The sequence below is a fragment of the Sus scrofa genome, chromosome 13, assembly GCF_000003025.6.
Source record: "Sus scrofa isolate TJ Tabasco breed Duroc chromosome 13, Sscrofa11.1, whole genome shotgun sequence".
NCBI classification, from domain to species: Eukaryota; Metazoa; Chordata; class Mammalia; order Artiodactyla; family Suidae; genus Sus; species Sus scrofa.
Window position 1 is genome coordinate 10969449 of NC_010455.5, and position 23881 is coordinate 10993329.

Genomic DNA, 23881 nt, shown 5'->3' on the forward strand with positions numbered 1-23881 from the left:
CACTTTGGCGAGGGTCCACCTGTAAATTTTAAAACCACCAGTGCCTAGGTGTCACCCTCAGAAATTCTGATGTAATTGATGTGGGGAGGAACCCAAGGGCGAGGGTTTTTGCAAGTTGCCCAGGTTATTTTTTACAGGCAGTGAACCTGGAGAACTGCTCTTCTATTGGGCGCCCAAGTCCAGCCCCTCACTGGGCATCAGGACTTCTTGCAGACTCACTCTTTTTTTTTTCATTTGCAGCTTCATTGCCTATATCCTTCTGTTCTTAAAAATTTACCTTCCACACCTCAATCTGGCCTCACTGCCTTTGAGTCATCTGGTCACGTAAAGGAGACGAGTCAAGAAAGCATGATGACCATGACATGGGAACACAGGAAGGATCAGCCTCAGGGTCTGGGGACGCCTTTGCAGAGAGGCGACCTGGGAGCTGGCATTTGGAGAGTACGTGGGACTCAACAGTGGGGGCCAGAGAGAAAAGACAGCTGAGAAGAAACGTCTTAGGGAGCATGGGGTCAGCTATACTTGTGAAAAGGTACATGAAGCAAGATTAATAAATATTAGGGCAACTGGTCAGATGCTTCTAGCTTCACTCCAGCTATTGTTCTCACTCTGCTTTAGTAACAGAACCTCTAAATTTTAGTTGGGTACATAGCCCTTGTTTCCCAGTCTCCCTTGCACCTGGCTGTGTCTGGGTGACTAACTTTTGGCCAGTGAGGTATAATAGAAGAAATATTGTAAGGCAGATTCCAGGAAACTTAAAAGACAACTTAAAAAGACAAGTGGTGAATGGCATTTGCCTCTTCTCCCTAGCATTTACTTCTTCCTGCTGCCAGCAATGTGTATATTGATGGCTGGAACCTCAGCTACCATTTTGGTCTGTGAGGATGAGAATCTTACTCTAGAGCTAGCAGAAGAATAAACTGGAAGGAATTTAGGTTGCTGAGGTCCATAGGATTGTTATACTAGCCTTGATTGCCAACCTCTGGATTTTTTTTTTTTTTCCTCAAGAGGGAGAAATCAACTTTTTATTTAGGTCATAGTTTTTTCAGCTCTAAAATAGAAATAACAGTACCCACTTCATTGGCTATTGTCAAGATAGTGAGTTAAATATAAAGAACAGTGAGTGGCATAGTAAGTGACATGAATATATATAAATAGTAATAACTATTACTGAAGTGCCTTAGCTCTGCCTTGGAATATTTCTCTTCTCAGTCTGCATTTCCACTAGGTCAGGAGTCAGTAAGCTTCTGCCTGCAGACCAACTATGGCCTAATACCTTCTTTACTGGAACATGGCTGTGTTCATCTGTTTACATATTGTCTGCTTCTACAGCTACTCTGTGCTACAATGGCAGAGTGGGGTGTTATGATGGAAACCATGTGACCTGCTGAAAATATTTAGCATGTGGCACTTTCGAGAAAAAGTTTGCCATCCCTGCTGTGGGTGATTTCATCCTGTCCCATAGCTTTATTTTTTCTAAATTTGTTTTTAAATTTTTATTGAAGTATATTGATTTAACATATTGTGTTAGTTTCTGGTGTATAGCAAAGTGAATCAGCCTCTATTCCTTCCCAGATTCTTTTCCATTATCAGTTATTATATGATATGACTATAGTTCCCTGTGTTACATAGTAGGTCCTTGTTGATTATCTATTTTATTTATAGTAGTGTATATCCTTAATCCAAACTCCTAATTTATCCCACCTCGCCCCTCCTTTCCCCTTTGATAACCATATTCATCTCTTCCCTCCCCTTCCACTATTCCATTTGGTAACCCTGTTTTTTTCTATGTTTGTGAGTCTATTTCTGTTTCATAAATAAGTTCATTTATGTTGTATTTTATATTCTGCATATAAGTGATATCATATGACGCTTGTCTTTTTCTTTCTGACTTATTTCACTTAGTATAATTCCTAGGTCCATTCATCTTGCTGCAACTGGAAATATTTCATTCTTTTTTATGGCTGAGTAGTATTCCATTGTGTATATATACACCATATTTTTATCCATTCATCTATTGATGAACATTTAGGTTGCTTCCGTGTCTTGGCTATTATAAGTAGTGCCTTTATGAACATTGTGGTGCATGTATCTTTTCAAATTAGAGTTTTATCTGGATGTATATCCAAAATATATTTTTAAGAGTTCCCATTGTGGCTCTGTGGTAACGAAACCTGACTAGTATCCATGAGGACGTGGGTTCGATCCCTGGCCTTGCTCAGTGGGTTCAGGATCCTGTGTTGCTATGGCTATGGCATACGCTATAGCTCAGATTTGACTCCTAGCCTGGGAACTTCTCTATGCCACAGGTGTGGCCCTAAAAAGAAAAAAACAAAAAACAAAACAAAACAAAAATTAATTCAACTACTTTTCTGTTTCCACTGCCGTCACCCTACACCAAACTCTTACGACCTCTTCCCTGGACTCTCCAGATGGCCTCCTCACTGGCCTTGCCCCGTTGTAATTCTTTCTTGATTCAACAACAAGCCATGTTTGAAAAACTGCACACCCAATCATGTCACCTCCCCGCTTAAGACCTCCCATGGCTTTTCGCTGCATTTGGAATAAACTTCCAACTCTTCACTAAAAGGCATTCCTTCCCCACCTCCTGTCACCCTTCCCCTGGCTTCCTCTCACACACTCCACTCGGCCCAAGAGGTATCTCTGCCATTCCTTGACTTGCGTGACTCAGGGACACTGCGCGAGCTCCTCTCTGTCTGAAATGCCTCTCCCTGTGGCTCTCTACAGGGCAGGGTCCTTCTCCTCCTCCACGATTTAGCTTCTCTGTCACTTGCTCTGTGTTTCAGAGGCCTCTTGACTCCATCATAGGTGGAAGGCTCCTGACCCTGGTCACCTATGTGAGAGCTGTTGTTCAACCTTTCAGAAGAAAGGTGAGGACTCCCAGTGCCTCCCAAACTATGTCCACTTTTAAAACAAGACAACATTTTATATGGTGCAGTAAATAGATTTCCTGAGGCTTGAAAAGTTCCTGCGAACCATCTATCTGTCTGAAGTTGAGCCAGTTTACTGTTTCATATTTTAGTGCTACAGAGAGACCTGCTTCTTAAATCTACCTCCATCAAGGCTTGGGATCAGGAATGTGTGTCCTCAGGGCCAAGCACTTCTGCTCCAAGAGAGGTTGTAAAAAGGGGAGGAACACTGCCTGCCTCTGAAGGAGCCACCCAGGTTGAGGAAAGATCCCTTATAGATATAAGGGGCGAGGTCCAGATCTCGCCAGATGAGAGCTGAAGGCATTCTCTAAATGTTAGGTCACATATCTGCAGGAAACAAGAGGGGTGCAAAATAACTTTTTGAGCATGCAATGCATCTGTTCATCTTTTTTCTTTTTCTTTTGGTCTTTTGTCCTTTTAGGGCCGCACCTACGGCATATGGAGGTTCCCAGGCTAGGGGTCGAATCAGAGCTACAGCTGCCGGCCTACACCACAGCCACAGCAATGTGGGATGCGAGCTGCATCTACGACCTACACCACAGCTCATGGCAACACTGGATCCTTAACCCACTGAGCAAGGCCAGGGATTGAACCGTATCCTCATGGATACTAGTCAGATTCGTAACCTGCTGAGCTACAAAAGGAACTCCAGTTCCTTAAAAAAACAAAACAAAACAAAAAAAAAACCCTAGGAGTTCCTTGTTGGCTCAGTAGGTTCAGGATCCTGCGTTGTCACTGCTGTGGTGCTTGTATGATCCCTGGCCTGGGAACTTCTGCATGATCCAGGCACGGTTCAACTCTCGAGATGAGAGCAGAGCAAGCTCCTGGCACTTTGGGACCACTCTATCTTCAAACTGCCCTCCTCCCCTGGACAGCTGGGAAATGATGGCGGCTTCCCCGAGGATCCTAGGATATTAGAATGAGAACTTCTGAGCTTTGCATTCCATGTGTATTTTATTTGCTATTGGGACCGGAACCCACTCTTGCATTGTGTGTATCAGGATTTCAGATGAGGTCTTTATTTCCCCAACTCTGGTGCTTTAGGCTTAAAACACTGCCTTAGAGGGAGGGAGGGAATAAAGGGGTTTGTCCCAGGCCTGGGGACTGAGTGTGCCTCCTCAGGACTCCTACTAAATTATATAAAACCTGGAGCTGCTGGGATCATGTCAAACTAACCATTTGAAACTTTTTACTCCCTCAGACCTAGATGTGTGAATTGACATGACTCATTCTCCCCTTGATTACAGTAATTTTTCGATCCTTATTAAATCAACACCATGGCTGCTGGATTAACATTCAGATGGTTTTCCCGAAAGTGGTTCAAAATATCAGTTCCAAGGGATACTTTGAAGAAAAAGCAATAAAAAGAGGTTTTATGGTCAAATGAGTTTGCAAAGTTGTATATGCTTCTCTTGGGGATTCACAAAGGAAAGCTGCTGAACCTTGCAGGCCTTTGTGTAACTCAGTGTTTCCTGAACACATCTGATGGTAGAACCCTGTGTATTTTGTAATATCCATTACAAGCATGCCATGAAGCATCCTTTGAAAAACCCAGAATTCTGTTCTGTTGAAGATATGTTGGAGGTCAGGTTGTTTGTAGGGATGTACCACTTGGAGGAATGGTGTTTTTTCCTCAGGTCACAGACCAAAGACGGAGGAGAAGCCTGGAAGGCTATCAACTGTGAATGTCTTTTTCTTTGGTCTCGGTCAAAGAAGAAAAACGATTGGGCAGACAAGGCCAGAGGAACCATGAAGTACCAATTCTCAGTGGGCCAGAACAAGCCTTTGGGCTTGGAATAGAAACTCAAAGCCCTCTTCTTTTAAAATGTCTTGTGCTCTCAATGAACCTGTTTACAGAACAGAAACAGACTCACAGACGCAGAGAACAGACTTGCGGTTGCCAAGGGGGTGGGATGGACTGGGAGTTTGGGGTTAGTAGACGCAAACTATTACATTTAGAATGGATAAGCAATGAGGTCCTGCTGTAGAGCACAGGGAGCTGTATCCTATCACTTGTGACAGAACATGAAGGAAGATAATATGAGAAAAAGAATATGTATACATGTATGACGGGATCACTTTTCCGTACAGCAGAAATTAACAACATTGTAAATCAACAATATGTTAATTTAAAAAAATTAAAAAGAGTCCTGTTCTCTGGTTTATCTTCTAATTTTCTCCTTTAATAATTGAGAAGAACTTCTTGGTAGTTCCAGCTCTTGATGGTGCTACTGATGAATACCAAGGGGAGGCTTTTGTGCTCCATCCATCACCAAGCAGAACTGGCTTTTATAAAAGTGTGCTTGAGGAGTTCCCGTCGTGGCGCAGTGGTTAACGAATCCGACTAGGAACCATGAGGTTGCGGGTTCGGTCCCTGCCCTTGCTCAGTGGGTTAACGATCCGGTGTTGCCGTGAGCTGTGGTGTAGGTTGCAGACACGGCTCGGATCCTGCGTTGCTGTGGCTCTGGCGTAGGCCGGTGGCTACAGCTCCGATTCGACCCCTAGCCTGGGAAACCTCCATATGCCACGGGTGCGGCCCAAGAAATGGCAAAAAGACAAAAAAAAAAAAAAAAAAGTATGCTTGAAAGGGCAGAAATGTCGTTTACTAGCATAAAGGGAAGGGATTCTGATCTGTGCAATGGAAAAAAAAGATGGCTCTGATGAAGACACTGGAGCAGGAACCAGGCACTCTGGGGTCCCAAGCAGCCCCAATAACTTAGGGATTTCCAAAGAGAAGGAAGCTCTCATTCAGGCAGTCCTGGTGGCTTCTCTTTCCAGTCTAAGGTTTGGAGGTCGTATATATATATATATATTTTTTCTTTTTTTCTTTTTTAGGGCTGCACGTGTGGCATATGAAAATTCCCAGGCTAGGGGTTGAATCATAGCTACAGCTGGCGGCCTCCACCACAGCCACAGTAACGTGGGATCTGAGTTACATCTGCCATGTATACTGCAGCTCACAGCAATCCTGGATCCTTAACCCGCTGAACAAGGCCAGGGATCGAACCCCCATCCTCATGGATACTAGTTGGGTTCGTTACTGTTGAGCCACAAGGGGAACTCCCTGGAGTTGTGTATTTTATTTCACTAGGTTGCCCAACACATTCATGCAAAAGATACCACCAACCCACTTATAGAAATTTTTTTTGCCAATTGCTTAACTTTACTTGGTTTACAATGTTGTGCTAATTTCTGCTGTACAGCAAAATGGCTTAGTTGTACACATGTATACCTTCTTTTTCATATTCTTTTGCATGATGGTTTATCCCAGGAGATTGGCTATAGTTCTCTGTGCTGTACAGTAGGGCTTTGTGGTTTATAGCAGCTTTTTATAGATGAAATAGATCAATTTAGAGGATGAATGAGTTCAAGAAAACAGCCCTTCGAAAATCCTTAGGCTTAGAGTTCCAGTTGTGGTGCTACGGAAACAAATCCAACGAGGAACCATGAGGTTGTGGGTTTGATCCCTGGCCTCGCTCAGTAGGTTAAGGATCTGACATTGCTGTTAGCTGTGGTATAGGTTGCAGATACAGCTCAGATATGGCATGGCTGTGGCTGCAGCCAGTAGCTATAGCTCTGATTCGATCCCTAGCCTGGAAAGCTCCATATGCCATGGATCCAGCCCTAAAAAAAAGACAAAAAAAAAAAAAAAGACCAAAAAGAAAAAAAAAAAAAGAAAATCCTTAGGCTCGTTCTTTTTTTCAAAATGCAATTGGTAAAAAATTTTTGGGGCGGGAGGTTTTTATTTTTATTTATTTTTAATTTTTAAATTATAGTTGATTTACAGTGTTGTGCCAATTTATGCTGTATACAAAAGTGACCCAGTCATACATATATACACATTCTTTTCCCCATAGTATTTTCCATCATGTTCTATCCCAAGAGACTGGATATAGTTCCCTGTGCTGTACGAAGGTTAGTGGTTCTTGAAACGTGGTTCCTGAATCAGCAGCATTACCATCTCCTGGAACTTCTTAGAGATTCAACGTCTTCAGCCCCACCCTAGACCCACTAAACAGAAACTCTGGGGGTGGGGCCAGCAGTGCATGTGGGGACAAGCCTCCTGGGGACTCTGGTCCCGGCTAACGTCTCAGGACCATGGCCCTCGAGGAAAGCTAAGGTGGTCCATTACCTTGGTCTCTGCCAACTCTTCCATGCTCACTGGCTGCCACCTGGAGCCCTGGATTCTCAGAGCTCTTTTCTTCTGTTTGCTGCTTGCCATGGCAGGTGTATTGGCTTTGTCCTTGATCTGAAAGCTTTTGGGCCTAATTAGCCCAGGGTAAATCGTGTGCTCCATGTGGCCAGCTTAGTTCCACTTACCCAGCCTCTCCTTTGGGCTTTGGTGACCAGTCACTACCTGTCTAATAGCACTGAGCATACTTTGCAATTGCCACTTGGGAACTCTGGGAAGGAGCAGTGACTTCCAATATCTTTTGGTTTCTGGACATGATGCTATGGTATCTGCTTCCACCCTCCCCTACAGCCACACCTGCTGATGGTGTTCTAGAAACCTCTGTGTCATGATGCATTTTCTCATGTGCCTCCTACATCTCTGCTCGATTCTTTCCCCTCTTTTTCAAGAGATATCTCCTCAGCCTGCCTTATTATTTGTTTTCTTTCTTTTTAGGGCCACACCCTCAGCATATGGAAGTTCCTGCACTAGGGGTCAAATTGAAGCTATAGCTGCTGGCCTATGCCACAGCCACGGCAGCACCAGATCTGAGCCACATCTGTGACCTACACTGCAGCTCCTGGCAACACCAGATACTTAACCCCCTGAGTGAGGCCAGGGATCGAACCTGAATCCTCATGGACACTATGTTGGGTTCTTACCTGCTGAGCCACAACGGGAACTCCTCAGCCTGCCTTTCAATTTGGCTTTCCCTTTGGTTTATCCTTAACCTTCTTCTAACCACACATGTTCTCACCAGGCTACCTGATCAATGCCCACAGTTCTGACTACTGCCCTGTGCCCCTAGGTCTGCCTGTTGGCCACCTACCCAACACCTCTCCCTGGATGCCTCTGCTGTACCCCACCCTCTGAGACTGAACTTACCTAAAAGTCTGTGCTGAGTGTTTATAAACATCATCTTATTTCATCTTTATGATGGTCCTTCAGGGCAGCCATGGCTATCCATATTACTTTTGGCTACCCCTATTTTTTAAATAAAAAACCCATCTCTTTGTCTAAAGTGGCACAGCTGGTATCTTGAAGAGTCAGGATTCAAACCCAGGTCTGTTCCATAGAACCTGCCTGCTTAGACTTTTCCTTGCAGCTTATTTGTCTCTCTCTGGCTTTGCCACAACATCTGGTCACGAAGGGTTGACTAGAGAGTCCCCGTTGTGGCTCAGCAGGTTAAGAATCTCACATAGTGTCCGTGAGGATGTGGGTTCAATCCCTGGCTTCCTTCTGTGGGTTAAGGGCCCAGTGTTGCTGTGGCTGTGGCACAGGTTGCAGATGTAGTTTCCATTCAAGCCTTAGCCCAGGAACTTCCATATGCCGCAGATGTACCCATAAAAAGGAAAAACAAACAAACAAACAAACAAAACCAAAGGGCTAATATGTCTAGGCTGCCACTCTATTCATGAAACTCCCACCACTTCCCTTAAGAGTTGGTGAACCCAGTGTATTTCTATACCTGTAATCTTACTCTAACCTTTCAATTCATCTTCCACAGACAAGCCAAATTGACTGTCAAGGAGAATCTAAAACATGTCACTTCTTCCATCTTCCACAACCCTCATCCCAGCTTGAAATCATACTCACCTTTCAGGAAAAAGTTTAGAGGTCCTTCATAATGTGGTCCTGGACTGGTTTTTATTCCCCTCTCCTTTTTTCTTTTTTTTTTTTTTTGGCAGCGCCTGCAGCATACAGAGGTTCCCAGGCTAGGGACTGAACCAGAGCCACAGAAGTGACCTGAGCTGCAGCAGTGACAACACTGGATCCTTAGCCTGCTGAGCCACCAGAGAACTCTCTCACCCCTCATTCTTAGAACCCCAACTCTGGCGTTTCTACTTTTACTGAGTAGCATCTCTAGCTACAACTTGGCCACACACCGTGCCCTTTTCCTACCTTATCTCTATTCCAAACAGTGAGCCAAACACCATGAAATGCTTTTCATACGGATATCATTTAAACCTCACAACAATCTCATAGGTAGATAGCATCGGTCTTGTTTGAGAGATGAGGAAGTGGAGACCTGGAGAAGTTAGGTAACCTGCCCAAGGTCATAGGGATGATCACGGGTGATTTCAATGCAGGTTTATTTGGCTGCTGACCCCATACTTATTTCCAAAATACTGTGCCTTCACTAGGAATATTATCTTTCCATGCAGTAAAGCTGGAATAATTATATTTATGTTTCTACCTTTGTTCTCTTAAAGTCAATGCATAAATTACAGATAAAGGTTATAGTACTTATTGGAGTTCCCGCCGTGGTGCAGTGGGTGAAGAATCTGACTGCAGCAGCAGCTCGGGTCACTGCAGAGACGTGGGTTTCTATCCCTGGCCCAGCATAGTGTGGTTAAAGGATCCCGTGTTACTGCAGCGGCAGCGTAGGTCACAGCTGCGGCTCAGAGTCCATCCCTGGTCCGGTAACTTCCATACGCCGCAGAAGCAGCCATAACACACAAAAAATTTTTTTTAGACCACTGCTATCAGCATTGAATCCATCTCTTTTCTAAGCCAACCATGGAATTTCTGCTCTTTTTTCATAAATGAACATCTGATTCAAAAGCAAACGTTTCCTGGCTGTAACATAGTCTGATAAGCTTGGACATCACGGCCTAGAAAACATATCATAAAAGTCTAGTTTTAGTGTAACTTTAATTAGAGCACTGGCTAAATGATGACACTGAGGTCTACTGTGTGTTATCTTCACAACCAAACAATAAGACAGGGGCAGAGAGGTATTTCCATTTGACAAAGTGGAAAATGGAAAGAAAGGTTTTCTCACCCTTACTTAGTTACTAAGGGGAGATGTTAGTATTGAAATTTCCGCTCTTGAATTGCTCTTCTAGAGCTGGCTTGTCTCACTTCCCCACACTGCTTTTCTAAGTAGAGAATTATTTTAATGTTTTGAAAGTTCTGGGCAACTAAGTATGTGTGTCAACACAAATTGGACGGTCACTGTGATGATTTATCTGTTTTTCCAAAGATGTGCTTAATTTAATGCTACTTCATACATTTATTTTGATCAATATGTTTGTTTCCCTCTATCTCTAGAACAAAAAAAGATCTTCAACATTTTATGCTTTTTATGAATATCATTTATGCTTTGCATGAATATTACATAGCCACTCATTTTATGTATTCTTTCATTTAATCACCCACAGTGCGAGATCCATTTCCCCTTAATTTAATGTGTTAAAATGATTATTTCATTGTAATTCACACTGATGGACTTGATTTGAAAAGTTGAGTGCTTGTTTGAGTGGAATGGTTTTGACATTTAACAGCTATAGTACACTTTTAAAATTCTAGAATAACATATCAGAGATTAATTTTATAACCAATTTCCCTAATAAAAGGAGTAATGAATGAGTGATTGAGTCATCTGCATTTCCTTTGCTTTTTCACCTTTAAGAACAACGAATGCAAAATCTAGACCCTGCCACAATTGATGTCATTTTCAAAAGGTTTATTCTTTGCTCATGAGAGACTCTAGTTCTATACTTATACTTGAAAGTATTATGAAGAATAGTTAAAGGTAAAAAGTTCAAAGTATTAATACATGTTACGACATGGGTGCACCTCAAAAACATTATGTTAAGTAAAAGATGTCAGTCTTGCTATGTGATTCCACTTTTGTGAGATGTAAAGAAAAATCTGAACAGAGAGTAGGTGAGTAGTTGCCCGGGGCTTGGGAACAGGACAGAAGAGTAACTGTGAATCAGCTCAGAGCTTCTCTGGGGCTGATGGGAATGTTCTAAAATAAGATTGTGGTCATGGTCACACAGCTCCGTAAATCTACCAGCAATTATGGAATGGTACACTTAGCACTGAAGAATTTTATGATATGTAAAATCTATTTCAACAAAGCTTTACTCAAATAGATGTGAGATTCAAATAGCTTGTGGTAATTAAATCTGATTGTAAACATAAAGAAAAATGAATTAAGTTCACATCATTTATATACCAATACTCTTTATGTTCTTTTCCTGTGTCTAATGGAGGATACACTGTAGAAGGAAGACATGATTTTCCTCTGAAATTGGCAACCCAGCCAAAAAAAAAAAATCTATCGACAAGCAGAAAGCAGTGCCTGATATACTACTGCCTCTAGGGACAGGTGAACATGGAGAAAAACGGAATTATTATTTCTGGAACAACATAGGTTCTTTATTCTTCTTTAAAAGAGATACCAGCCCATAGAATTTTCACCATTGCTTGGTCACCAACAAGGTAGTTGCTCTTTTCAAGTCTAAACTCAAAGCTCTTCCAACATTTCTATCTGGAAAATCCCATGCAGGAAGCAGGGTGTCTCATCAAACTTCTTATTCTCAATACATAGAACAGTACTGGCCATAGAAAACACCCTAGAAACATTTCTGATGTAAATCAAGATAAACTCAGAGTTCTCTGCTGTGGCTCAGGTTTCAGTCCATGGTCCAGAAACTTCCATATACAGGTGTGGCAAAAAAAAAAAAAAAAAAAAAGGCAGGGCATGGTTAGTACTTTAATAAAATGTCATGATCGCATGAATAAAGAAATGATTCCTTTTGATGGGGAATACAGAATCCTAGAGCAAGTGAGATCTGAACTGGGCTTTGAAGGATGAGGAGAGTGAAAGAGGATTTGTAAATGTTTTCAAAAGCATGATCTACTTGATGCCAGTACCCTAAGATACAGACCTAGAACTGGTGAACTGAAATTCTTCATTCTATTTCAAAGGCCTAAATAGTCTAGAAAGATCCATGGCAGAGATCAAGATGAACCTAATGCCAACCCCAATCTTCACTGTTTTGTAATTTACTATGATTTGAATTATGGAAAGAAAAGAAGGCCCAGTTCAACACGAGAAGAGGAAGCATCTATTTGTTATCCTCAGAGAACTCCTCGGATGGTATAGACTCTCTCCATCCTGCTACAAAGAAAGGAGCCCTCAGGTAGGCATCACCCTACCATTCCCATCTTAGAAATGTCACAGGAAACAGAAACAGACAACTTTTATTCCTATGACATGCACCCTTAGAACACTGAATTGATGCTTCACAAAAGGATGCGCGTGGTTTGGAAGACTGGAAACTAGTTCTGAATTACAGACTTCAATTTAAATTTTTATAGGCACAAATATCATGTGATACACCATTTTTTTTCTTTTTTTTTGGTTTTTTTACCCACCATGCACAATCTGATTCTAACCATGAGGAAACATCAGTCCAAGCCAAACTGAGGGATATTTCTACAAAATAATCGAAGTTCATTCTTCACAAATGTCAAGTGCCATGAAAGACAAAGAAAGGTGGTGAATTGTTCCAGATTAAAGAAGACTAAGCAGACACAAAACAAAATGAAAGGCACACGACCGGCCTGGTCCTGGCTCAGAAAACAAAGCCGGTTTAAGGAACATTGGTGGCCTGGCCCAGCCCTGTCAGGAATGAAGTCACAACCCATAGACATGACTTCTCCCAGGCCTGGGCTCAACTTTGATCTCCCCTCCGGGAGGAGAGAAAGGCAGGGAGGGACAATTTGTGAAATTTAAATAAAGTCTGTAGGTTAGGTAATAACTTGCATCAGTGATAAATTTCTTGATTTTAATCACTGAATTATGGTTTTCTAAGAGCATTTCTTTGCTTTTAGGAGAAGCACTGAAGTATTTAAAGGGGCGCGCTGCCTGCAACTTTCACATGGTTCTGAACAGTAATAATACATGTCTATGCCCACAGAGTATTCACACAACCAGAGTGATAAAGCAAATATGGTAACATGGTAGCAACTGATGACTTCAAGGGAGGGCACCCTATACCATTTCCACCTTTTGGAAAAGCTGAGGTTACTTTAAAGTCAAACAAAGCAAATCTTCCAAGAAAACACACAACCCACTCAAACTTGAAGACACAATGGCCCCTTGCCACCAGTCTTGTTTTTCCAATTCAACTCTTAAAAATAGAAACTAACTCAAAAGGTAAACAGATTTAGTGGTGATCATTTTGAAACTAGAAATATTGAATCACTAAGTTGTGCACCAGGAACTGGTATAGTGATGTAGGGCAATTACCTTTCAAAAATAACCCAAAAACTCACAGAAAAAGAGACCAGGTTTGTGGTTACCAGAGGCAGTGGGAGGTTGGAGAGAGAATTGGGTAAAGGTGGTCAAAAGGGACAAACTTCCAGTTGTAAGATAAGTAAGTACTAGGGATGTAATGTACAACATGATAAGTGTAATTAACACAGTTACTTATGAAAGTTAAGAGAGTACTTTCTTTTTTTCTTTTTTTTCCTTTTTAGGGACACACACAAGGCATACGGAGGTTCCCAGGCTAGGGGTCTAATCAGAGCTACAGGTGCCAGCCTACACCACAGCCACAGCAACACCTGTGCCTACACCACAGCTCATGGCGATGCCAGATCCTTAACCCACTAAGGAAGGCCAGGGATCGAACCTACAACCTCTTGGTCCCTAGTCAGATTTGTTTCCACTGCGCCACAATGGGGACTCCAAGAGTACTTTCTAAGAGTGTTTATCACAAGGAAAAAATATTTTTTTCTGTTTCTTTAACTTTGTATCTATATGGGGATGTTCACTAAAGTTACTGGGGTCATCTTTTCATGGTGTATGTAACTTGACTCATTATGCTGTTCCCGTTATACAGTGCTGTATGTCAATCTCAATAAAACTGGGAGAAAAAATTTAAAAGCACGCCAATTTGCAATAAAACAAGAAGTGAAGTCTAATAGCTTTTGAGTCATCTGAGAAAATGTGTCTGATTTATTAGCATTATTTTCTTCCTTAGTGGTGATCACCCTTACTCTTAACATTCTTTTTTTAATGAGAAAAAATTTTTATTAGAGAATAGTTGATATTCTTAACATTCTTAATTCTGAAAGGCTTATCTTCTTAATATTGCAAAATATTTTAAACTATCATAAGAATGAGCAGTCACTTCCTTTGTTGGTGGAAGAAATGAGACTCAAACATACAAGGAGCACTTCAAAGGAAAGTCAAGAATGAGCATATCAAGTGTAAGTAGAAAGGGATAACAAGAACGCATCACCCCCATGTCCAGCCGTAAATATTAAATGCGATGAACCCATTGCAGATACCTGTTTCCTTGGAAACACAGTCAATTGAAACTTCTGCAAAAATTAACATGTATTTTTTTCCCCCTTAAAGGGCAGGATCATCTTTGACTTACACAGTTTTGACCTTTAAGTTTTATATCTTAGGCTTATTATAAGATGTTCGTTCCAGAGCTAGGCAAATAAAGAGCCAAATAAGGATCTTTTCATTAGTTCTGAAGCCTGGCTTACACTATCATGGCCTTTGTAGCTGCACATTATGGGGCAACTATGGGTAGGATAGTTGGGGTAAACTTGCCATCCACTGAATACTGCCATCTAGACTCATAAACCATTGAGCCACATGCAATATTCTATCTTGTGCTGAGTGACTTCACAGTATGGCTAGTTGAGTTAAATAGCCATCTTTGCAATACAATTCTGTTTCAAGAGGTGTAGTCATATTTCCAATACAGTTCTATATTTTAAGAGGCAGTAAAGTTGAATCAAGTCAAATCTCTTGTACAAGCCAATACTGAAAAATGTCATGGGGATAGTGGTTCACCAGACATAACGTTTCTGTTTCAGGCTGATGCCATGGAGGATGGCTCTGGACCATGGAGACTTTTTGACTCCTTTTTCCAGAGCCTGACTGGTTCTGGATTTCTGGCATCTTTGCAATGTGTGTGGAGAAACAGTTCAAGTCAAGGAGGATGACCTGGTACACCAAGGCTAATCTCTAAAGAGAGTTCATCATGAGCATCAGCGACAGAAGGAACCAACCACCCCTGTGTCAATACAGGTAGTATGCACAGGTGAAATGGTCCCCAGTAGACTTGCCCACTGTGACTGCAATGCTGCTACCAGGGGCTGCTCTTGGCATGGGATCTCTGAGGATGTCAAAACCCAAAGCTTCTGCTCTTCAGAGGTAAGGCTAGAAGGTAGTACTGGTCACCACTACCTTCCGGGGTATAAGTATGTTTTCAGAAACCGAAGAGGGAAGAAGCTTAGACTTACTAAAGAACCAAGACTAGCCTGAAGTCTCCTCCATTCCTGGGGGAAGCTGGCCCAGAGTGAAATAAGAACACTAAAAGAGGCAGTGCAAGGCAACTAATTTCCCAATTCATCCTGGAGTTGGTTCTGTATTTTTATAATGATCATAGCTTAGGTTTGGGGCCTGGTACTAATTTAACATATTTGGCTCTGCTTTTCCTACAATGGAAAATATAGTTATTGTATTGGAGAGCTACTTTAAAGTGGTTGATGTCCTTGGTTTCTTTGTGGCCAAGTAATCTTCGATGACGGTATTTGCTGGAGGGAATCAGTGATTTGTCCACGATTAAATAGCTGGAAAGTGTCAGAACCAAGAGCCAAACCATGGTCTTCTGTTCGACGTTCCCTTTGTGCTTACCAAGTGCTGGGCAGCATCCCTAAGGCTTGGTGTGGCAGCCAGCTGTGTAACGTGTGGTTTCTAGAAATGTCTTTTTTTCAGCTTTGTTGTAGTATAATTGACAAATAAAATTGCAAGATATTTAAAACATACATTCTGATGATTTTATGTATTTATACATTGTGAAAGGATCCCTCATCTAGTTAGTTAAAATCCATCACTATATTTGTATACACACACACATGCACACACACACACATATACATACGTTTGTGTGATCCTGTGTGTGTATGAGAGAGGCAATATGTAAGGTCTGCTCTCAGCAAATTTTTAAAAATTGAAGTATAGTTGATTTACAATGTTATGTTAGTTTCAGGTGTACAGCAAGGTGATTCAGTTTCTCATATATATATTGTATATATAATGGATAAATATATAATATATATTCTTTTTCAGATTCTCTTCCATTATAGATTATTACAAGATTTTGAATACAGTTCCTCGTGCTATACAGTAGGTTCTTGTTGGTTATCTATTTTATATACAGTAGTGTGTATCTGTTACCATAAACTCCTAATTTATCCCTCCCCCGACATTTCCCCTTTGGTAACCATAAGTTTGTGAGTCTGTTTTTGTTTTGTAAATAACTTCATCTTATCATTTTTAAGTTAGATTCTACATATAAGTGGTCTCATATGGTATTTGTCTTTCTCTGTCTGACTTACTTCACTTAGTATGATAATTTCTAGGTCCATCCACGGTGCTGCACATGGCATTATCTCTTTGTCTTTTATGGCTGAGTAGTGTTCCATTGTATATGCGTACAGTATCTTATTTATTTATTCCTCTGTTGATCGGCATTTAGGTTGCTTCCATGTCTTAGCAAATTTAAATCATAGCAAAAAGTGTCATCAGTCTTGGAATCTCTGGATAGCCATTGATCAATATGCCATTCACACATTTGTCTAAATGTGGCTGGAACGTCTTTGTATTTTCATCCTGTGTTCAGTGTCAGTTCCTGGCAAGCAGGGAAGCAGGTGATTCCTGTTTTCAGGGTGCCATGTTGGAGGTGAACATGGCTCCCACTGCACAGTGCACAACCTGACAACCTGCACGGTGCCTCTCGGGAATCCTTGCTCCTTGATCCCTCTCTCTCCTCCATCTCCCTGTGATCTTCTTTTCCAGCCTCCTTCCATTCCCAGTCCTTCCACTTCCTTTACTGGATCCTGTCAAGGGGGAAGGAATCTGACCCCGTTCTCCACTTGGAGATGCTAGTGACTTGAGAAGATATCCAGCCAGGAGGATTAATTTTGCAAGACCACAGAGAGAGGGTCATGTTGGAATCACAGGCATTCCAGGCAACTCAGAGGAGAAGGGAAGGACTTTGAATTCCAATGGTCACCTCTGATGTCTTTGTAAGGCTGACTCTTTCCAATAATACCTTTTAACTATTCATGTTGTATCAGTCTGAAAACTACCTGTTGGGAGTGTCAGGGGACTTGGCTGTTGCGTCTGTTGCTCCTGCATCCATTACATTCCTGGATTTAGAAACTTCAACCCTGTTCGTATCAACTCAGCATCCTACCTCCCTATCTGATATGCTTCTCATCATGTTTCCAAGCTTCGTGATGAGAAAATAACTCATTTATTGAGCACTCACGGTGTCCTGTGGAGTCATCCGAACTTTTTTCTTTCCACGGTTCTGTAGGAGAGGGTCCCCATTTTACAGAGGAGCAAGAAGGCTCAGGCAGGCTAATGGTTGGTAAGTGGCAGCTCCAGAGTCTGATCTTAGACTGTAACCCTACGTACGGGCTGAGCCTCCTGCCCCGCTACGGCAGATACGACGGCCCTGCACCTTCCCCTCCGTGTGGACCAGTGCCTTCTCTGTGGTCTTAGATTTCTTCTTTAGAATTCCTGCTTAGAATTCTCTTGCCCCTTTGTGTTATAAGTAAAATTGTAAAGAGCTCTGATGCTGGAGTCAGGCTGCCTGGTGTAAAGTTCATTTCAGCTCCTTCATACCTTTCTTAGGGTCTTATCGAATCTTTTTTTTTTTTTTAACTTTTTAAAGAGTTTGAAAAATACCTCGGTTGTTGCCATGGATTCTTCTTTCAGCTGTTTATGCCCCTCCTACAGCTGCGTATGTGATGGTTTGTTCTGCTTCTCTTCACTTATGTTTATCTAGTTTGTCCATGTATTTCCAAGGTTCCAAAGGGTAACAAAAACTAGAGGCAGGGGGAAACCAGGATAAGAGACTGTTTATATTTTAAGAACAGTTATCACTGAGTCTCTACCATGTGACAGGCACTATGCTTTACATACATTATCTTTCATCTTTACAACCAATCTGAAAATTGGGTGATATTACCTCATTTAAAATTAAGTGGACTCGGAGTCAGAGAAGTTAAAAAATTTGCCCTGAGTTGGGGAATGAAAGAGACAGAAGTCAACCTAAGCCTGACTGACTATAAAGCATAGGATATTAATATTTAAAAAAAAGAACTGCAGAGGTTATTCATTAATGCACTTTTTTTTTTTTTGGCCGCACTCTTGGCTTAATGGAAGTTCCTGGACAGGGATCGAATCTGAGCTACAGCTGCAACCTATGCTACAGCTGGAGCAATGCTGGAGCAGGCTGGGGTTGAATCAGCACCTCCACAGAGATAAGTCAGATCATTAACCCACTGCACCTGTCAGGGGATTGAACCTGGGCCTGAGCAGCAACCTGAGCTGCCGCAGAGATGGTTCCGGATCCTTAACCTGCTGTGCCACTGCGGGAACTCCCATTCGTGCATTCTTATTGTAAAAAAATGTTGAATATTGTTCTATATCAAGTTAATAATAGCATCCTCCTTTATTCCACTCTTTCCTTTCTAAGGTATCTACTAAAGGGTGATGTGTATCTGGGGACATTTTTTTATGCACATTTGTGCACACACAACTATAGACTTTTTAAGTCATTTGGCTGTGCCCACAGCAAGCTTTACGCCAGAGACCCAACCTGTGCCACAGCAGTGACAATGCCCATCCTTAACCACTAGGCCACCAGTGAACTCTATAGACTTTTAAAACTCTATATGGACACAACACTGTAAATCAACTATACTCTAGTTAGAAAATACAAAAACCCCTCTACATGGGATCATGCTATACTTAATAAATGGTTCTTCCTTATTAACTTTTCCTAAAACTGCTCCTTTAAAAAAATCTGTTTTCTAGTGGAAGCCTTAGATATACTGTAATTTTTTCAAACATTCTCCATGGATGGACATCTGGATTGTTACCAGTCTTTCAGTAAAAATAACAAAAGTGCAAAGAAAACTTCTGAACACAGATCTTTGTGCCCACGTGTGACTATTTCTAGGGGACAGATATTTTTTTTTTGTCTTTTTAGGGCCACTCCTGTGGCATACGGAAGCTTCCAGGCTGGGGGTCAAATAGGAGCCGCAGCCGCCCGCCTACACCACAGCTCATGGCTATGCTGGATCCTTAACCCACTGAGCAAGGCCAGGGATGGAACCCATGTCCTCATGGATACTACTAGGACAAGGGCATTACCTGTAGTTCAGTCCATTACCACTGAGCCATAACTCGACCTCTATAGGGGACAGAATATTTTAAGAAGGACAGCTAGACCAAAGTACATCTGCATTTTATGTTAAAACAGATGCTACGAAATTGGCCTCACAAAGCCTGTGGTCCCCACACGGCTCCAAGCTGCACCTCAATGAAAACTGTGATTGGGCGGAGCAGAGCTTTGGATTCTGAGTCTGCCTTCCTTTGCCATTGCTGCTCCTGCTTTCTCCCCCTCCACCACCCCCATTGCACTCTGGCTGATGGCTTTTCTTTCTTTTCTAGCTCTTCTATTTCTGCCTGCCTTGGGCTGCTTATGGGTGTGCTTTCCTGCCTTTGAAGTATCACATCTCAGAATTCTCTAGCATGTGTCAGAAGCTGGTGGAGAGCACTTAGTCTCCTGTTGACCACTGAGGCTCCCTAGCGCCCTTGAGGTGTTTGAATCACCGGGTGCTCTCAGCTGGGACGACACTCCCTGATGTATGGGGAGCAGGGCCAGAGAGGAGAGCGGAGATGGATGGAGCAGACGGTCTACTGGTAGAAGGGCTCAAACTTTTTAATCTTCCACCTTTTAAAAAATTTTTCATTTTAGGGCTGTACCCGTGGCACATGGAGGTTCCCAGGTTAAGGGTCAAATCCGAGCTACCTCTGCCGGCCTACACCACAGCCACAGCAACACCAGATCTGAGCCACCTCTTTGACCTACACCACAGCTTGGGGCAATGCTGGATCCTTAACCCACTGAGCAAAGCCAGGGATCAAACCCGCGTCCTCATGGATACTAGTCGGATTCATTACTGCTGAGCCACAATGGGAACTCCAATCCTCCACCTTCTAAGATACTCATTTACCTGAAGAGTTCCTTGCATTTTACTTAAGGTCAAAGCTAGTGATCCTCTGCTGAAAATGTGAACGTCTACCTTGAAGGATCATGACGCACACAATGACTTGACCTCACGTCTCTCATTCTTAGGACCCTTTGTTATTTCAGTGTATGAGAACTGTACATCATTTAAAATTCATCATCTATTTATTTTTTTTCCTCCTTATGAGTGAACAGTCTGCTTCTTTGCTGACATAAGATATTGTTTTAAAAATTACTTTAACTGGTCTGCATCTTGGGGACTAGTTTAAAAAATTATAGGATATCTATAAGCAAAAATAATCTATAGCCAATAAAAGTCAGGACTCAGAAGGATATTTAAGGACAAGAGAATAGGTTCATGATATATTGTTAGGCATTAACAGCTGGTTAAAAATGATATGCCTAGTATGATTCCAACTTTGTAAAAAACAGATATGCACAGAAAAAAGATTGAACTATAATAAAGATTTTAACACTGCTTGCCCTTAGAGGATAGAATTACAAATAATTTTTAAAATTTATTTTATTTAAATAATTATTTTTTTAAAAAGAATGTTAGGGCTGCATCTACAGCATATGGAAGTTCTCAGGCTGGGGTCAAATCAGAGCTGCAGCTGCCAGCCTACATTGCAGCCACAGCAACGCCAGATCCGAGTTGCATCTGTGACCTACACCACAGCTCGTTGCAACTCCAGATGCTTAGCCCACTGAGCAGGGCCAGGGATGGAACCCACATCCTCATGGATATTAGTTAGGTTTGTTACCACTGAGCCACAGCAGGAACTCCCAGAAATGATTTTTTTAAAGTTATTTCTGTTGAACTTTTGGAAATTTTTCACTTTTTTATGTACATGGGAGGCTTTTGCAGTGAGAGAAAATAACTTTTTAGTAAAATGATTTTGACTGTCTTTTCTGACTGTCTTTTCTTGTCTTCCTGGGTATCTGAGATTCACTTCTCTCGGTATTACACACAGAGCAGACCTACAGAGAAAATTCAGTGAGATCACTGGGTTGCTCCTATCTTTTTTCTGATACAACCAGGGAGATGGGTCCTTGTTTCTCCCACCAGGTTCCAGTGTTTCAGGAAGGTCTCCGACTGACATTAAGGGCAAACATCCCAGTCTGGGGGTCTGAAGGTCTGGGTTCAGCAGGGCTGGCAAGATCCAGTACGGGGGTGCATGCACCTGTCTAGGACCCATCCTTGTGGGGTTGGTGGGGCCTGTGGTTTCTGGAGAGAAGCTCAGGGGGGCATAAGAGGGCTCAGTGGAGAAGCCCTAAAAGAACATGGAGGAGGAGCAGGGCTCCAGTCAAATAGAGTGGACTCTCAGAAGGGTTCAAATCCCAAAGGGATGTTACTAGGCCGAGTGATTAAGAAGAACACCCAGGTGGCAATTAAGATATTTGGAATGGATGAGCAAGGGGATCTTACTGTACAGCACAGGGAAATTGGGTCACTTTGCTGTACAACAGAACTTAACGAAACATTGTAAATCAACTATAGTTAATAATAATAATAATAATAATAATAATAGTAATAAAAAATAAGTAAATAATAAAACAAAGATAAGCCAGGCCTCAGGAAAGGACCAATCAAGTACGGAAAGACTTAGGTAGTTCCCCAGGTGCACTCAAGAGAAGGTTTTAAGGTGCACATTCCCAAGTGTCCACTAGGTGGCAGACACTTTCCTTTACTAGTACTAAGCACTTGTTAGTATTCTCTGGAATTTCCCCATACTCAAGTCTTACTGAATTCCTCAGGGAACTGGTAAAACACAGATTCCTGGGCCCCTTCCCAGACCTTCTGACTCGTAGTCTGGGGATGGGGTCTGAGATTCTGCATTTCTAAGAAGGTCCAAGTGCCAATAGTGCCACTGGTTGGTGAACTTGGAGCATCATCTTAGACTCTGGGAAGGAGGGAGGTGGACCGGAGGGGGTTGTGGTCCCCATGGCTGAGCAATCCGTTCAAATTGAGGCAAAAACTCGAGGGAGGTGTAGAAAGGTGGCTTGGGGGAATGGAACGGGGTCACCTGCTTCTGGTTGGAAATAACCTCTTGTACTAGGGAAGACTTGAATTGTTGGGTCTGCAGCAGAATGTAAGGACTCCAGGACTATCGTTTTATTTGAATGAGCTGTCAACTAATTTCCTTAGCACTTAGCATGCAGGAGCACCTGTATACGCAGATGAAGATAAAAGCACTATTTGGGCAAAATGGAAAGCAAGACATTAAGTATGTCCCCAAAATAAGCCTAAAGAAAAACAGTAAGAATACTATCAAGCACGCATCAGTAAATCTCAAACACTTTGAAGCGAAAGACCATTTAAAAAATATCCAGTGTACACGGCTCAATGCTTGCTTCTGCTGCACAAGACTTTACCTAGCTCTCGCTCTGTATGACTAACCAGGTGAGTTTGATAATATCCATCTGAACTACCATCCTGTTCCGGAAGATGAATCCGATGAGCACGCATCTGAATGCCAGTGGCAATGCTCTTTGGCTATCACAGTTTCTAAAGCTTACTCTCGGTTCCAATACTTGTACCAATAAAGAGGGGGAGCAAGTAACAGTTTGCAGAAATGCACCCAACCACAGACCACACTGAGAGGTGCACTGGCTAGGTGCCTGATTTGGGAGATGGGCTTTTGCACAACCTCAAAAAGTCTGTTTTTTTTGTTTGTTTGTTTTTTGGTTTTTGGTTTTTTTTTGGCTCCCCCATTGCAGCTCCTGAACTTTTTGTCTCTTTTAAGGGTCATTCTGTTCTTATTAATTCCATTTGGGGTCCTCAAAATGGGGATGCCTGGATGTAGTTTTGGTCATGCTGCTATTTCTTTGAGGACCTCAAGGACAATGTCCTACACATAGTGGGCACTTAACAGACATGGATGGGATGCAGGCATGGAACCATAGCCCAGGAATGAGTTGTCAATCATGCCTGGGGGCTAGACAGAGCCAGGAAATCAATGCCTAGCATGGATGGATATCAAAAGAGAGCTCTTCCCACAGTGACTATCAGAAGGCAGCAGGCAAGCAGAGCAGATGGAGAGGAACCAATTTCAAAAAGAAAAGCAACTGACCTAGTTGTTGCCTTGTCTTCACCCACACCTCCCCCAATACATAGGGAATGAGTGAAACTCAATTTACAAGGTTTGTGCCATGACAATGTACACTCTTTGTGGCATCTTTGTGTTGAACCAAGGCATTGCCTCACGTTCACGCCAAGGTGAAACCTGGTGGTTGCTCTGGAAACTTCAGATGGGTTGATCTTCGCTGTTTTCCTTTTAAAGCTAGAATCTGGAGGAAGGACTTTATTAATTTAATTATATATATATATATATTTTTTTGTCTTTTGTCTTTTTTGTTGTTGTTGTTGTTGTTGCTATTTCTTGGGCCGCTCCCGCGGCATATGGAGGTTCCCAGGCTAGGGGTCGAATCGGAGCTGTAGCCACCGGCCTACGCCAGAGCCACAGCAACGCGGGATCCGAGCCGCGTCTGCAACCTACACCACAGCTCACGGCAACGCCGGATCGTTAACCCACTGAGCAAGGGCAGGGATCGAACCCGCAACCTCATGGTTCCTAGTCGGATTCGTTAACCACTGCGCCACGACGGGAACTCCAATATATTTTTTTTATTAAACAATTCTCTGCCTTTCAGCCAAAGACAGCTGAATGAATGCAAAATGGATTATCTTGTCTAACCTCCCTGAAACGTCACACCCTACCCCCCACTCAACTGTCCTGGTCTCTTTCTCTGTCCCTAACCAGACACATAGCACAGCTTGTAATTTAAAGATGCATAGCTAATAATAACAATCACAGTAAGAATGAAGCTGCCATTTGGTGAGCCCTGTAAGAGGTACTATGCTAGCTAAGTGCTTAAATACA

The 23881-nt window shown here is 42.3% G+C and overlaps 1 protein-coding gene across 20 annotated transcripts in view; it reads right to left on the minus strand.

Annotated features, from left to right (window-relative positions):
* THRB (thyroid hormone receptor beta) overlaps window positions 1-23881 on the minus strand; it is a 459872-nt gene that overhangs the window by 68733 nt on the left and 367258 nt on the right. The gene's annotated exons all lie outside the window — the stretch shown is intronic.